Source organism: Varroa jacobsoni, unplaced genomic scaffold, assembly GCF_002532875.2.
Source record: "Varroa jacobsoni isolate VJ856 unplaced genomic scaffold, vjacob_1.0 scaffold_1476, whole genome shotgun sequence".
In the NCBI taxonomy this organism is placed as follows: Eukaryota; Metazoa; Arthropoda; class Arachnida; order Mesostigmata; family Varroidae; genus Varroa; species Varroa jacobsoni.
The window spans coordinates 159,486-174,440 of NW_019214378.1; the positions used below are offsets into that span (position 1 = coordinate 159,486).

At 40.0% G+C, this 14,955-nt stretch overlaps 1 long non-coding RNA gene across 1 annotated transcript; it reads right to left on the minus strand.

Annotated features, from left to right (window-relative positions):
- Nucleotides 1-322: 322 nt before the first annotated feature.
- On the minus strand, nucleotides 323-13,772 carry LOC111270481 (uncharacterized). The gene is made up of 2 exons (XR_002686316.2): nucleotides 12,685-13,772; nucleotides 323-1,031 (listed from the first exon to the last, which is right to left on the minus strand). It is a non-coding gene; the product is annotated as an uncharacterized LOC111270481 (long non-coding RNA).
- Nucleotides 13,773-14,955: the final 1,183 nt, after the last annotated feature.

Consider the following 14,955-nt stretch of genomic DNA (forward strand, 5'->3'; position numbering starts at 1 on the left):
TTTTAAAGTTAGCCCGTTTGGCACTACGCGACAACGTATTTAAAAAATGATGTTGTTTTCAGTTTATTTCCATCATGTATCATGCTCTTGGTCACGTGTAACAGGTACTTATCACGAATCAGTGAAAATTTACTAGCATTTTGTATATCCCCCTATAAAATAACTCCCTTTATGTCGTCATTAACCGTATCCCCTCAATAAACCTAAGTAGACAGATCCCTATGAATAAGGTATTTATAGAACGTTCGCAGACTCTATAAGAACACAAGATACACTCCTAGCTAGTATACTTGTACGTACTAAAGTGATATTCGCAAACATCTCATAGCCATCAAAGGGTCGTGGTCACCTTTGCCACAGTTCATTTATTTCAGTAGACGTTAACAAGTGAGAATTAAATCTCATTATCTAATTTAGGGCCTCTCATGTTGAAATGTGTTTCAAAACTTACTGAATCATTCTTATTTGCCGTTTGTCCCTCAGTAAAATCCTAAATATAGCTTATTCTCTGTTAATATAATTATTTAAAGATTTACTGGAGTCCACCTTTAGTTTTATCATGGACCATATTTTTTTACACACAAGAATGCACTCTGCTTATTGAGAAAATACATATAATAATAATAATAACAATGGCATTTGTTTCTCGAAACCTGTCGCTTACATTTGTAGGTGCGGAATATATACGGTGTGGATACAAAGCATATACAAAGTGTAAGATGTTTAAAATTAAAACTATACTAAAGGTACACACAAATCAAATTTGTTCACTTTACTGTTACTCGTAATAGCTTCTGAGAAAGACCTGGATAAACTGTCCTGCGACAACTTGTATTGGATCCTAAAACTTGCTCTGTACTAGGCCCGCCGCCACGTTGAACGACAGATGTCCGCCAAAACAAGCTGACGACGATGACGCCTCGGTTCGCCATTGATTTACCCACCATATGACATTATCTTCATACGATGGTGATGGGTAGAAGTGTGATTGTGTACCGATATCCTATTAGGTGTTCACGTAGCTAAGGCGTCTGCAAGCACCGCAAAAAAGAGCAAAATTAGGGAGGCAACGTATGAGACAACAGCTAAGAAAGGAAGGTCATAGAGACCTGTATAAAACCTAAATATCACTTAGTTGCATTCCGTCCACTTGGGCAGCTAGCTCCGCCGGGGTCCCATAGAGCTTTCCTAGGCGCTTCTTACCCAAAAGTAAGTGCATACGCCGCATGAGCCCATAAAAAACCATGAAAGCCATACGTAGTAATGAGTGATGACGTATAAGAGCTTCTCCACGGAAATCGTATGCAGCAACAGCCTGGCAAAAGCATCGAGACCAATGCAGATACCTCAGGGTGTATATGAGCAGGCCAAGTAGAAATTATGGAAGAGGGGAAAACTTGCTTAACGCGCGTTTGGGAGACAAAATGCATTTTCTTTCTACGAGTCTAAAATTTATGGTGTGATATTGCATCATGGCCATCAATGTTCTGATCCGAGGTCCAAGGCTGCATGGAACAACTACGAGAGCTTAGCGCTTTAAATTCGGAGTGTGGACACAGTTAATAGTATTTCGGTACTCGACATAGCCGCAACAAAGCTCATGGCTGCTGAATAATCTTGCGATATGAATCGGAACACAGTAGACTGATCATGGACTATGCTTCGCTTATGCCATAGCACTTATAACAAAATTAAAGCGAGTAGAGAAAGTTTGGTATAAATTAATTTAATCAATGAATTATGTAAAATTAATCATTTTTGCATTTTATACATCCCAGCTCTACTTAATCAATGATTACATTGGAAACATATCATGAGCGTCACGAACATCTACGATCGCTATTGGACCGCGATTTAGACAATTTTTCCCTATTTCCCTCCTTCTTATATTTTTATGTGAATTTGTTGCATGTTTAAACCGCCAGTTTGCTATATACGAAAATTTGTGTTTATGTTTTCGAAACATCGCGGGCAATATGCGCATTCAACAGTAATATTGTTTATATTTACATCTGATTTGTCTATCTCTGCTAAATGAATGATCGACTAAACGCAGCTAAACAGCGATGAGACTACGCGTGAACTTTGAAAGGCACCGAAAGCTCGAGAAATCGCGATTCACTGGTTAAACTACTACGTAGAAACAGGGACCGCGACAAGCTTAAACCAAACTTCTAACCCATACCGAACCAGCAGAGAACGCTACCGCGAAAACTCGATGATGGATCAACTAATTACACTTAGGGCTAAACTCCTTGATGCCGCAGGACGCGTCGGTGCTTGGCCTGACGATCAAACAAACAAAAAAACGCCGCGGTAGGCGCTGCTAGTTGGGTTTGTGGCCTGACAGACCTAGGAAAAGAGGCGCCTCTGGAGGAGCAAAAGCTGCTTGGCTCAGCTCGATCTGAGCTGTACCAGTCGCATTTAGGCACCACAGTTATTATTACGATCCGATCGTTCCGTTACTGTTAGGCAGGAGGGGTTGGCAGAGGTGTTTCGGAACTGTGTAGCAGAGCAAGTAGAGCCTAAAGGAAACAACTGTTAATGATGTAACGACGCCGCGACTGTACTCGACAAATATGAACATCAACTTGATAGAATACTATAGACGGATAATTAGTGAGTGGCTATGAAAGGAGCAGCCTCCAGCAAGAAGGTTTGAATGACAAATAGCGCCAGAGAGATTTATTTTGCTTGACTGACCAGTAGGTCGACATGTATCGAAGACGACGTAAATGCGGAACTTTAAGTCGAGGGTTTGAGTCGATAGAGAATGATTTTAGTTGCTGGCAGCTAAGTGACAAGACTTTTAATTCGTCAGGTTTTCCAATTTTAATGCCTTGGCTTGAAGAACGTCAGCGTCATAATACGTTTTTTTTAGGTTTATGATAGCATCTAACGCTGTGTACAAATATGGGCGAAGTGGGCCAGTATTTACAAAGTAAAAGGCGGTCATTTGAAATGGGAAAGTATATCCTCCACTGCTCGTAGAGGGTTATGTAAACAAAAGATCGAAAGGGAAAAAATGATAGGGTTTAATGAATGACGTTCTCTATTGGACAGCAATGCAGAAGGTTACGGGTAAGGCTTATTGGTGAAATGGAAATAGTGACGAGAAAAATGCCTTGCCTTCTTTGCAATGTGGAACTTCACCAGACTTCGAAATCAGCGACTATAAAACCAGTTGGCCATTTGCTAGCCTATTGCTATGCAATAGGATAAAACATAGAGGAATGAATGAGCGATATGCGGAACAATGTAAAATGAAATCATATCTAATTGTACGCTGGCATTAAACGGCAACTAACAGAAAATATATAGAAGCGTTAGGTCTCCAGTTGCAATCAGACCGCGTATGTGAATCAGCATGAATTTTTCGATTGCTCTTGTTACTAATTTGTTACCGCTGAATAATGGGTATGACATAAGGTTACCCAATATGCGGACGAAGCCGTGGCACACGATGACGAACCCTAATAGCAACATCTAAAATGGTTCTTCGCGTAACAATCGACCGTTTTACTAATCATGAAAAATCATAATTGGATTCTACTCGGTCCCATCACGTTTTGACGCCACTGTATAAAACATTTTAAAGTAAAGTTCAGTCAAGCATATTTATTGACATTTATTTTTCAAGTCATTCTGATATAAAACGTAGATACGAAACACATTATATGTGTTAAAGCTATTATATAGCTTTAATTGGATAGGGTCATATGACGATGAGGTGAGCTCTAGATTTTGGCTTCATAGCATTACTATGAACTTTGTTTCGCATAGGATTATAATATTTTAAGGGATTTGAAAGAAACCTTCGTATTATATATAAACCTGATATCTTCCACCAGGGTATCTTCATGTCTATTATATAAAACAAATGCCTGCTAATCTACTCAGATAATATTGTGTTTTGGTATATTTAGCTCAAAAGTCTGCGTGTGCGATAGGACAGAAAGGACAAAGCCTTTGACCCATTTTGCAAAAATCTAGATCCATCAACACTCTAGTTAGATGCTTTCTATTGGTAATAATAATTATTATTTCGCAAAAGAAGCAGACAAGAAAGTTACGGCCAGCTACTCCTGCGAATTTTTAAGTCGGTCCTCATATGTAGCAAATTCTACTTCGAAATCCCTTGTAGTAGGACAGAGTGTACTGAGAGTTGTTATTTCGCAGTTTTTCCGACTGCTAGATATTCTATATTCCACATAAACAATTTTCACAAAGTAGCTATGTTAGTGTTCTGCCAAGTCTGTTATAATAGCTAGCCAAGTATTTCAGATATTATTTTTATGATAAACAAATAAAACTCGTTACATTGTCGACTACACGCAGAATTCGGCTAACAAATACGTTCCACAAAAGTAACGACTTAAAGAGCTTTAAAAAATCTCTCCCCACTCTCGAACTATTAGAATATACAAACTCCATTTATCTCTTTGTCCACGTACATATGTTATATTCTATGAATACGATTATTTTTTCGTTTGAACGAGAGCAATGTCATCGTTTTTGACAGTCGCCGAATATGGTGATAGGCGTACAGTGTCAATCATAACCCAGGTACCCTAAAACAAATTTATAAATTATCTCTTCTTATGATTATATGTTTCACTGTTTTCAAACACTACAAAAAGGATAATCTACTATGTATAAGTACTCTCAAGGAAATTGTTTTGGAACAAGCTTAAAAATGTAAACTTTTACAAAGCTATATGCCATAGATATATAAAGAAACACAACTACCGCCACTTAAGACAAAAAAATTCTTGCCATATAACTTCTAATTTCAAATTTTTCAATTTCGGTGATTAAAGAACCACATCGCGAGGATCTCACTTTTCCACAATTTCCGTCATCATCAGCATCATAATCGTCGTCATCGTTGTATTCACATAACTTAAAAATTTTACTCACCCAGCACACAACGGCAAAAAACGGACGGTCACAATCCTCCGACCAAAAAATACCTAAAAGCAGGTTGTAATCATCGCCCAGTACAAAAACGTCGAATGCTGTCGACTACATCATCAACTACAGGTGATCAATATGTTATTCAAGTTTTTTTTTTTTTTCTAAATTAACTTTACTCAATTTTTAGGTGACTTCCCTCAGCTTCTCATTTCGTGTGCTCCCTTTCATAAGGTTACAATTCGATTGAATTAAATCAGTCCTTCCTTCTGGGGTTCGACGTAAGTTAGTCTTTGGCCGACGTTTCAACTACGACGCTGGCGGTTCGATTTGCCGAGCTAGACCTTACGTAATAGACGTGCATGTATCGAGTTGATTTTCTGCCGACGTCTTGGTTGGACATGCGTGACTCGTCAAAGCAACGGGACACGGCAAGGGTGAATACATCAGAAGAAGATATCATAGAAATTTTGCATGAGTTCGTTCTGCATAGCGGTTTGCGTATTGAACTTGTTCCACCAGATGATGATCACTTTGACCCAACAGCGAATTTCGTTGGAGGAAATTGCATTTTTTACGTTATGATATATCACCTAGAACGAATCATCTTTGCAGTTTATTTACCTCACCGCAATAGCAATGCATCAATATCTATTCAGATATGGCAACTACGTCTTTATGTTTGTTTCGTTCAAATCACGCTTATCTAATCATGTTTTCTATACTAAGCAGTCCTATCACCGTGCTGCACTTGCACGGACGTATGTGCTATATTGCCAGTAATTAATATCTGAATGTTGCCGTTTACTGGTTTAAAATCATATCTGATGGTAAGACATGGGCACTAGAGAGATGTTGGACTAAGCGGTACACGTCTTTATACTACCTCCTAGTGCGTGTATTACGTAGTAAAAAGCGATCACTCGAAATAGTATGCGCTTTAATCAGGCTCAATTAATAGCTGAGATGTGAAGGATCCTTCCCAGAACTGTTGTCGTCTCCACTGCATTGCCCCCTGCGTAGCCGCGTACATTGTAGACTACACTGGTTTATTTAATCAGATTTGGCATTAAAATTCGGTTGGCGGTTATATTTGAAATGGCCTTTTAGGGTCCAGCATCCATTTGTTTGTTCGGTATTTCTCTTAAAAGTTATACTACTTTCCCATTTCACACATGCCCTTGGACGATGAAGCGACTCACTCTGCAGGTGCGTTAGCTCAATGACAAAATATATATATATTTTTTCCATGTACATACGTGGACTAACACTTCTGTTGAATTGTATTCCGTCATATTTATCTGGTTGACGTATTAAATAGTGGTCTCGGGGAAACTGTCCATGACGAAATACACTACTCTGTAGACATCTTGAGTTTGATAACATCGACTATTTACTTAAAAGAAGTAATGAGTTAGAGAAAAAAATTCCGTGAAAAATAGCGCTTCCAGCATGAACTGTCGTGAAAAGTCGACTGCACAGTCAGAGCTAGAAATGTCGATAAAAAAAAGTGGATCTGGAATTAGTAAATATCCCCTCGGCCATCCCGTCATATCATACACAACGAACCTCTGCGTCAAATTTTACTTAATACACTCAGCATGTGGGCTTAATATTTAATTAGGACTAGATCAACCTCCTGTTGAATACAATTGTAATGTAGATCGCGGTTACTTCACCGCGATTCCAAAAATCGATGCTCTGGTATGATCAACGCTTTCCATTAGTAAGGTCCATACATTTTATACATTCACATGTGTACAGAAAATGCATACTTTGATACTCTATCTCAAAAGTACAATCAAATTTTCCAGTGTATTATATATGACGAAAACAAAATAACACGGGGTAAACGCCTGTAGGTTGGATAGAGGCATTTGTTCTGTCGAATTTTACATTGACAAAACCTTGTTTTGTTTATGCTAGAGCATTTTTCTCTAAAACAAATACACTAACTAGCAGAGCCAGATCTAGTACCCCGACCGCAGGAATTATATTTGATTTCCAGCCAGCATACATACATATATATTGGCGGCTTTACTTCCAAAACTAAAGTAATATTGCTTTAATATTGGTGAACTAAATAGGCGCCATTTGGATCAATGATTTTCGGCCATTTTCCTGGTGACGCCGTATTTCCATATTTGTGGAATTTCTGTGGCGTCCAGACGCAAAATTGTGATAAGTGATTTTTGCATGCCTTCGTGGAAGTTAAATTAGTACCATTAAAAGAGTTCTGCAGAGACCGGAACAGATGGTAGCCTGACTGTCAATATCCGGGCTGTAAGGCGGACGAATTAAAATCCGAAAATTTCATAATTTTTCCCGGGTAGCTAAAGCAGTGTCTGGTCCGGTTTTGTCATGGTAAAAGATGACCCCCTTTCTGTTCAAAGCTTGGGTCGATATTTTTCAAAGGCCTCTTGTATTTTTGTTAGTTGTTGACACTAAGAGTACGAATCAATTGTTTTGCCTGGTGATAACAGCTCACAATGCACGATTCCATTCATATTTTACCGAACAAATAGCGTCATCTTTTTTATTGTCGGCCTGTACTCTGCCACAGGCTGTGGGCCCCTTTTGTTTTTTGTTTGCACATTATTGTCTGATTTTGCGTCATCCGTCGCTGATCAATGCTTTGGCAATGGCTTGATTTCGCAGCGTTTCTGTAGAGTCTCGCAAACGGAACCCAGATCAAGTAATGTTTTTTTGACGTTAATTCAAATGCCACCGAAACATCGAGCTATTATTTTTTTTTTAATTTAAAAGGCTTGAAACTGCTTAATAATAGATGTTCAGTGTCTTGCTAAAGTCATGGCTATCCATGGCTGTTCAGCTTTCCAAGAATATTATCGACTTTTTTTGTAATTCGTCGACTAAAACGGGGAGCGTCCTTTACGTTAAAGTTGCCAGACTGACAGCGACAGGGCTATTATTCGGCCGTTTCTTCCAATAATGTATCTCGATCATAAAAAGTAGAATTTCCTATAGGCAGCATTTGCACCCTTATCGTAATAAGACTGTAAAGTATAGCGTACTTGCCGCTGATATTTAGGGGCTACATTTTAATTCTAAATAAAGCATTCCAACAATTACGACCAAATTTTAGCTCTGAAATGAGACCAACGCCGATTCGACGCGACTCATACTGCCTAAGATATGTTACCTTAAAGCTTATAACCCTCAAAAGTTTTCCAAAATTTAACAGGTATATTATAAATGTAGCATAAAATTACGCCATAACTGAGTGTAGAAGTTATCATATGCGAGAATTACTTTATTTTCATTTCAAAAAGGAAATTCTACATTTCCAACTTATACCGAAAATTTTCAGGGTCATACAAATAGACACCGAGTACGAGTATAGTCGACCATTGCCATTTACGAGATATGAATGGGTGTTTTCATGCATAGCTGGAACCTAGATATAAACGTAAAATCACCTTCTGCAATATTTCTTCTCTAGATACATTTTGTTGCGACAAGGTCGTCACAATGTACTGCATTTGTCATATGCCTTAGCCAAGAGCAGTTCTATCCCATGCTACATTTGAGACATCTAAATTTTTCGGTATGCCGGTTTGTTACCGATTTTCAGAATCACCTTTCAGTATAACTTCAACAATTTGTCAAAAGGGCTCTGAGAAATTGCAAACCATCTAGAGCACGCGCATGCTGAAAAGTTCAAATTTTTGTTTTAAAGAAATGTATTATATCGATATTCGATCTGGTCAAAAAATCAATTTTCTCAAAAGTTTTTGCAGTTGTAGACATTTATTGCAACCGCTAATCAATGGTACCATTTAAGTAATCAATTGTTTGCTATGTGGATAAACTAGCTCGAGAAGTTATTATGAACGAGATCTTTGAGCGCGACTATGCAACCGCCAAGCTGGTTCTGTCCAGCAGGATTTGTAAATGAATTTAGTGGGCCTCAGAGATATATATTCAGGCTATTCCTAAGTCGTAGGAATCTGTTTCAACAAGTTGCTCTGATACACCAAATCATGCAAGATCGACGAACTAATTCTACGCTAATTAGATTGCTTGTCTAACACAAAATCGCTTCTTACCCACGTAGTTGGTTTGACTCTTACCGAATATTTCTACAACACTGCGGCATATAGGAAAGACATCGGAGCCGTGGTTACGCGCAAATGAAATAGAATCTTTATAGAAATAGGCTTGCATTTGTTTCGCCGTAAGCACTTCGGTTTGGTCGTGCCATGCGGTATACGGAGCTGGCTAGCATTTCCTGCCAGACGAGCTAAATGTAACTAGCGTCGTCAGCGTGAAATCGTCTTGATGCTTCTGGGGTTATGGAAGAATATTGTTAATTAATCCCCCGGACGGCCGCAGTCGAGCTAGCAGCAAAGAAGGATCGAGTTAAATCTGAACATTTCCCGTACTGATATGTTAAAATAAACATGTCAAATTTTAAATTCCGTACTACATTGCTTCAAATAATTTGCCGTCTTTTCCAATATGGAACGAACACTCTCTTTCTCTACAACCGGCCTCGAATCTTGGCCATCCTTCACAAGGTGTCCCTAGGTTTAGTAGGGACAAATACGTTACCACTACACCGTTGCGGAGGGTCAGAAACTGATCTATGAGAAGCTTTCCCCTATTATTCTACGTTAATCGACTATGATCGAAGTTTATCACCAGGACGAAGCAGATTCTGCTATTGCCTGTCTCGCCCAGTCGTTTCAATTGTTTTGCTATGAAAAGTGTCGTTTGAACGCGTGTGAAGGCTCGCCTAACAGCGATCCGATTGATTAAGGAACCATGCCAGCGAGCGCGTTTATCCGCCTTTTCGTTATTGATTTCATGAACGTACCAGACCCAGAGCTACGGGTAGCGCAGTATGCTCATTCAAGCATGGTGAGAGTAGAACTAATGCAACCCAGTTTAATTATTCAATTTAGATTACGAAAAAATCTGCCATAGCGCTCAGCAGACGATGAAGCAATCAAATGGTTAGCTGATTTGAAAGCCAGTTGAAGGCAGGAGTTCGGGAGGCAGTGCCAAAGAAAAATTTGCTCAGAAGCCCCCATTGGCCGAGTTTAGATTGGCATTTCTCTTGTACAATCTAAATGGTTACCCACAGTAGTAGTTCATTATGCTGCCCTTTGAGTCGTAGTACTACCCGACCATGCCGGGTTTCAGTGCAAAACAATTCAAAATTAAGGTTGAGGCAATGCCCGCTTCTAGATGAGATCGAAGGCGGTTTAGAGAAGTGACAAAACAGTTCGCTATTACAATTGCCTTTCAAGCTTCTGTCTATGCGTTGTTTATCGATAGCCGGTTTCCAACGGTTCCTGCATTTCATTGATTAGGACGAGAAAAATAAAGAGAAAAAGTTCGCACCCTATCCCTTTCTATAAAAGGGTCCATCAGGTCAACCGTTCGAACTGACGACGAAGATTCCAGAAAATAAAACAGCGAGCTTGTTAGAAAGAGAAAAACAGAGGGTGGTCGTACGTAGTAGCCACTCGAACGATAAAGAATACACAAATAAGAGAGAGCGAGTCGAGGAAGATTGTGGCTGACAAAACTATCAATATCATTATGGAAAGCGTCAAACCTCCCCAGATGCAAGAGCACACTGGAATCTCTACGAAAGCGCAAAATGGAAAAGGCATTCCTTTGCAGTAGGAGACAGTGAAAGCACTACATTCCAGGTTACGAAACCGTAAGAAGAAGCCCCTTTAGTGATTACTGCTCCTTCCGGTCAAGTTTGTGGCTTTGTGGTGAGTTGTACAGAATATCGGTATCCTTGCTTGGAAATATTCCTCTAATCGTCGTGCCTCGGAATGCCTGACTTTTTGCGAACATGGCCAGCGCGGTACTTTTCAAAATACGTGTTACCTGAGTAACAATTGGCGATACGACTATCGTCAGCCAAAGATGGCTACGCTTACCGATCAACTAGAGGCACTTTGAAGCCAGCCTCTGTTGGCTGGAGGACGTGGCGTTAGAAAACGGACGTAAGAGTGCGCAGAACGTGAAACGCTTCTTCTGGCTAAAGCCAAAGTTTTACTACGGGCGAAGGTGGATATTGTGGTGTGAAGTTGTCGCCTTTTTGGGATTTGAAGTATGGACAACACGTAAGGGATCAACTGTGAAAGGAAACGCGCCCATTCGAAAATTTCCTACCTGATAAGATACGATTAAAAAAGTCACAATAAAGAAGAGCCCTTTTGATAACAAATTATTATTATATTGAATGAGAGAAGCGTGTAATTGACACGGCTCAACTGTTACCATTACAACCCAAAATAGGATTCTAGATGAACATTTCTTGATAATCCAGTTTTAAGTAGTCAACTTATTCTTTACTGTCGACTTTACTAGTAGGATCGGTCTGTTACCTGGGGCAATATACTGTTTGCACGCGTATTGTACACTTAGCGTGGATTATGATATTGGATTTGTCTTACTACAGCCAACCGATGGCATTAGATCAGCCTCGTTGTCTTTTTAATCAGAGGAAAAGGTAATATTTTGTCGGCATGCTATCATGATGGATTCTATGCACGCAATTTTACGCAATGATTCTTGTCTATAACTTCGTTCTGAGCAACGTAGTCAAGCTGTTTCAAAAAATCAACACCGAAAACATTTCAATTATACCCCTGCATCTGGAAGTTTAAATCTAGCGTTGGAAGATCTTAAAGACAACATTAACAGGCAAAAACTCAAGCCAAATCAATACAGTAAAAAGATTACGACGATCTGTCAACAATCTTTGTCATACAAAGTTACCCTACAAAATATCGGACAAGAGTACCTCCCAAACTCTTAAGAAAACGCTTAACATGGATCCTTGAAGTAACATCAGCAAATTTCATATTCGGGTGAATGGTATCTTCCGTACACGATATTCCACTCAGCCAACAGTCTTCCACAAAGGGGTCGATCGATACGTCCGACCTGGTCGTGATCAATACCGGAAAAATTCTCTATGGTGGGACCCGCTTGCAAATTTAACGGACGGGTTCGAGCGAGGTTTGACGTCTTTTCGTCCAGCGTCGAGAGATCATATTTTGGTACCTACACTTTGCTCGAGATCGACAACATCGATCGACAAACAATAATTTCTAGTAAATAACTTAACTATAGTACATTTGCGTGGGTTGTCCTACTTTTCGAGCTGCATTAAAAGCATATATGGTAAATTTTTAGGTGCTTCAGATTTCGCATCGTTTCCAGCAAGATTAGTCAGGCCAATCTCATTCCAATTTTTGGCAGGAAAAGTAGGAGCGGATTTTTATCTATAATTGACTTTTCCCAATGTTTGTTCCTAATAAGGACAGGATTCGATTTTTGTGGATTGCTTTGTATTTACTAGCTTTCTTTTTCCTTTCTCCGAGACAATGGCAAGCCCGTTTACGAGGGTCGTGAACCAATACGAACAAATCATTTCTATTGGACTCCGGTTTTTGTTCAATGCTTGTTGATAGTATTATGTCGCGGCAGATGATGTGAGCCACGGATCTTCGACACACGGTTAACATCTGCTGGTTAATTCACGATCGTTCCGTTAGTGGTCCCCATCGGACGTTGGCCAAACAATCATCACCTCACAGTGGCCGCAGAGAAGCGAATCGAAAAAATCCTAATAGCCGACCAGCTGTAACTGACGACATTGCGTTTACAGGCAATGTTTGTTTGCTGCCGCTGTCAACGTAACACTCTACCTGCTAATATAATCAATATATATGACTATAATGTTCGAGAAACATGACAGGGCAGAATTTCTTATACCCTATTTACGATCCTTCTGTCTCGCCGAAAAGGCTGAAGATTACTCTCCAATCGATAAGACTATCCATACAAGAACAGTTTCTGAAAATAAGATTTCCTATAGTATTATAGAGTGAAATCTAGTGATGGTTACTCGCGGTCGAGAAACACTAATGTAACTGAAAGGGTCCGACAACTTTCAATCCACATAACACAAACGTAAGCGGATTTTGCTACTGAAAATGTCAACGGCTGTTTTGCTTGTCACACGCACATTATCTTCATAGAGATTGAGCACACAGGCAATTTCATATCCAACGTATTCGTTCGATTCCGGCGCTCATCCAACTTGTTGTCTAGAAAAGACGGGGAAAAATTGCTTGCATGTTTAATGTCTTCCGCAAATTCAAGATACGCTTCCATTCGCGCTGCACGCACGACCATATGGATTATTTTTTCGTCGACACAGCGTCAAATTGACGGAGGGGAAGGGGGTTAAATCATTATTAGAGGATGAGATCACAGCAGCAACGTTCGATCGGCCCAAGTAAAATCCGCTCAACCACTGTGTCAGCGGGTCGGTCAACAGCTCGCAATTCCCCACTGTCAACCGATTCTGCACATGGGGTAATGGACCACAGCTGTGCGCCAGTCCAGCCAGTTTTTCTGATGCCCCTACAACTACTATTACTGCTTTTGTCGTTATCACGACGATTTACGAATGGCCAAAGCGACCCGCCCCCACCAGCAGTACGCAGTTATACTCCAACCAATTCTTATTCACAGTTCCTAGCTGGGTTTCACCACTTCTTTGTTCTCTTCGAAAATAGTAAGTTCTATACTTGATTCTTTTATGGTACATTCCGCGCAGACGATGATGGTAAACCCCCATGTTTACTTTCGCTGGTAGGTATCGTAGTAAAGGTGGGGGCAAAATACGTCGGCCGGAGTCCGACATTGAAACACCGCTAACTATTACGAGATGCGGAGCGGCACCGATGGTGATCTACACAGACGCGAGAGCTGTCCAGGCAAAAACCGTGTCACTTTTTTAATTCATTGAGAATTACACGCAAACGCGCAAGACTGCCGAAAATGAAAGAACATGGCTGGCCAGTGGCGTTACTTCTTCCATTACCATTACTGTAGGAAAAAAATTGGGGAAAATTGCCATTGTAGGGGGCAAGAGTGTAACAAGTGCTTGCCACTTCAAGTAAGGATGTTGCTTTCAGCGGGGACTGCAAGTCGAGGGGGCGATATTCGTAGAAATTATTCGCGGGACAATCAGCATTTTCTGGGTGACATTTCTAGCCATTGTTTTTTTTTTTCCAAACTAATCCGACAAGAACGAAGCTTTACAAGGGAGATAATATGGGCTATTTAAAATAGAATTTTTAGCCAAGTATGTCACCCATTCAAGGCAAGTAAGATGATTTATTCACTAATGTCTGGGGAGGTGGAGGGTATTTTTTGTCCTTGCTGTTTTTCTTGGATATGTTCCATATATATGGATACGCGACGGCAAAGATCGAATGACTGTCGCCACTCGACCTTCAAAGGCGTCGAAATTCTAATGGACGGGAAAAAACGTCAAAATCCCTGCCATTCAAAGCCAGCTTGATGCCTACTAAATCTTTTGTAGTCACCATAGGGTTGTTTTGTTAGGAGTGCGTCAACAGAAGTCACAAAAATCATTACAACCGTTTTTTAAATGGTCGCTGCAAACGAGCTGAACGCGCACTATAGTATAAGATACAATATATAATATGCACTGCTTAAATAGCTAGTTTGTATCAGGACACGCCTTCGAGGACGCTGGTGTCGTAGCAATAACAGTGTGCAGAAAATACAGGAGCTTTACAAAGCGCATGCATCTAATAAGCATCACATATACGCCTATGGACATTTTTCAAAATACGACGAATAAATTGAGAACAATACGTGCCACACTTTAAATGAGGTTTCCGCTAAGCGGCACCACTGGCGCACCTCAATGTCGATTGATTTGCTTAATGCGTGTTACAAAAAATAATAAAATATCCTTATTATTATTATTTCCTACGGCAGACAAAGAGGAAATACTCCAGTATTTCATATTCCACCATCTTCAATATTGACAATGTGCTACCAGATCTTCGATGTGATGAAATTAAGTATTATATGTATGATTGTAATCCTAGAAGGTGTAAAAGTATTAATGTTACGCGAACCTACACCTACTCAATGCCCGATGACGCATTGATGTTAAAAGGTGATCTATCTTCCCTATCTAGTGGCAACTATAACGTGCTA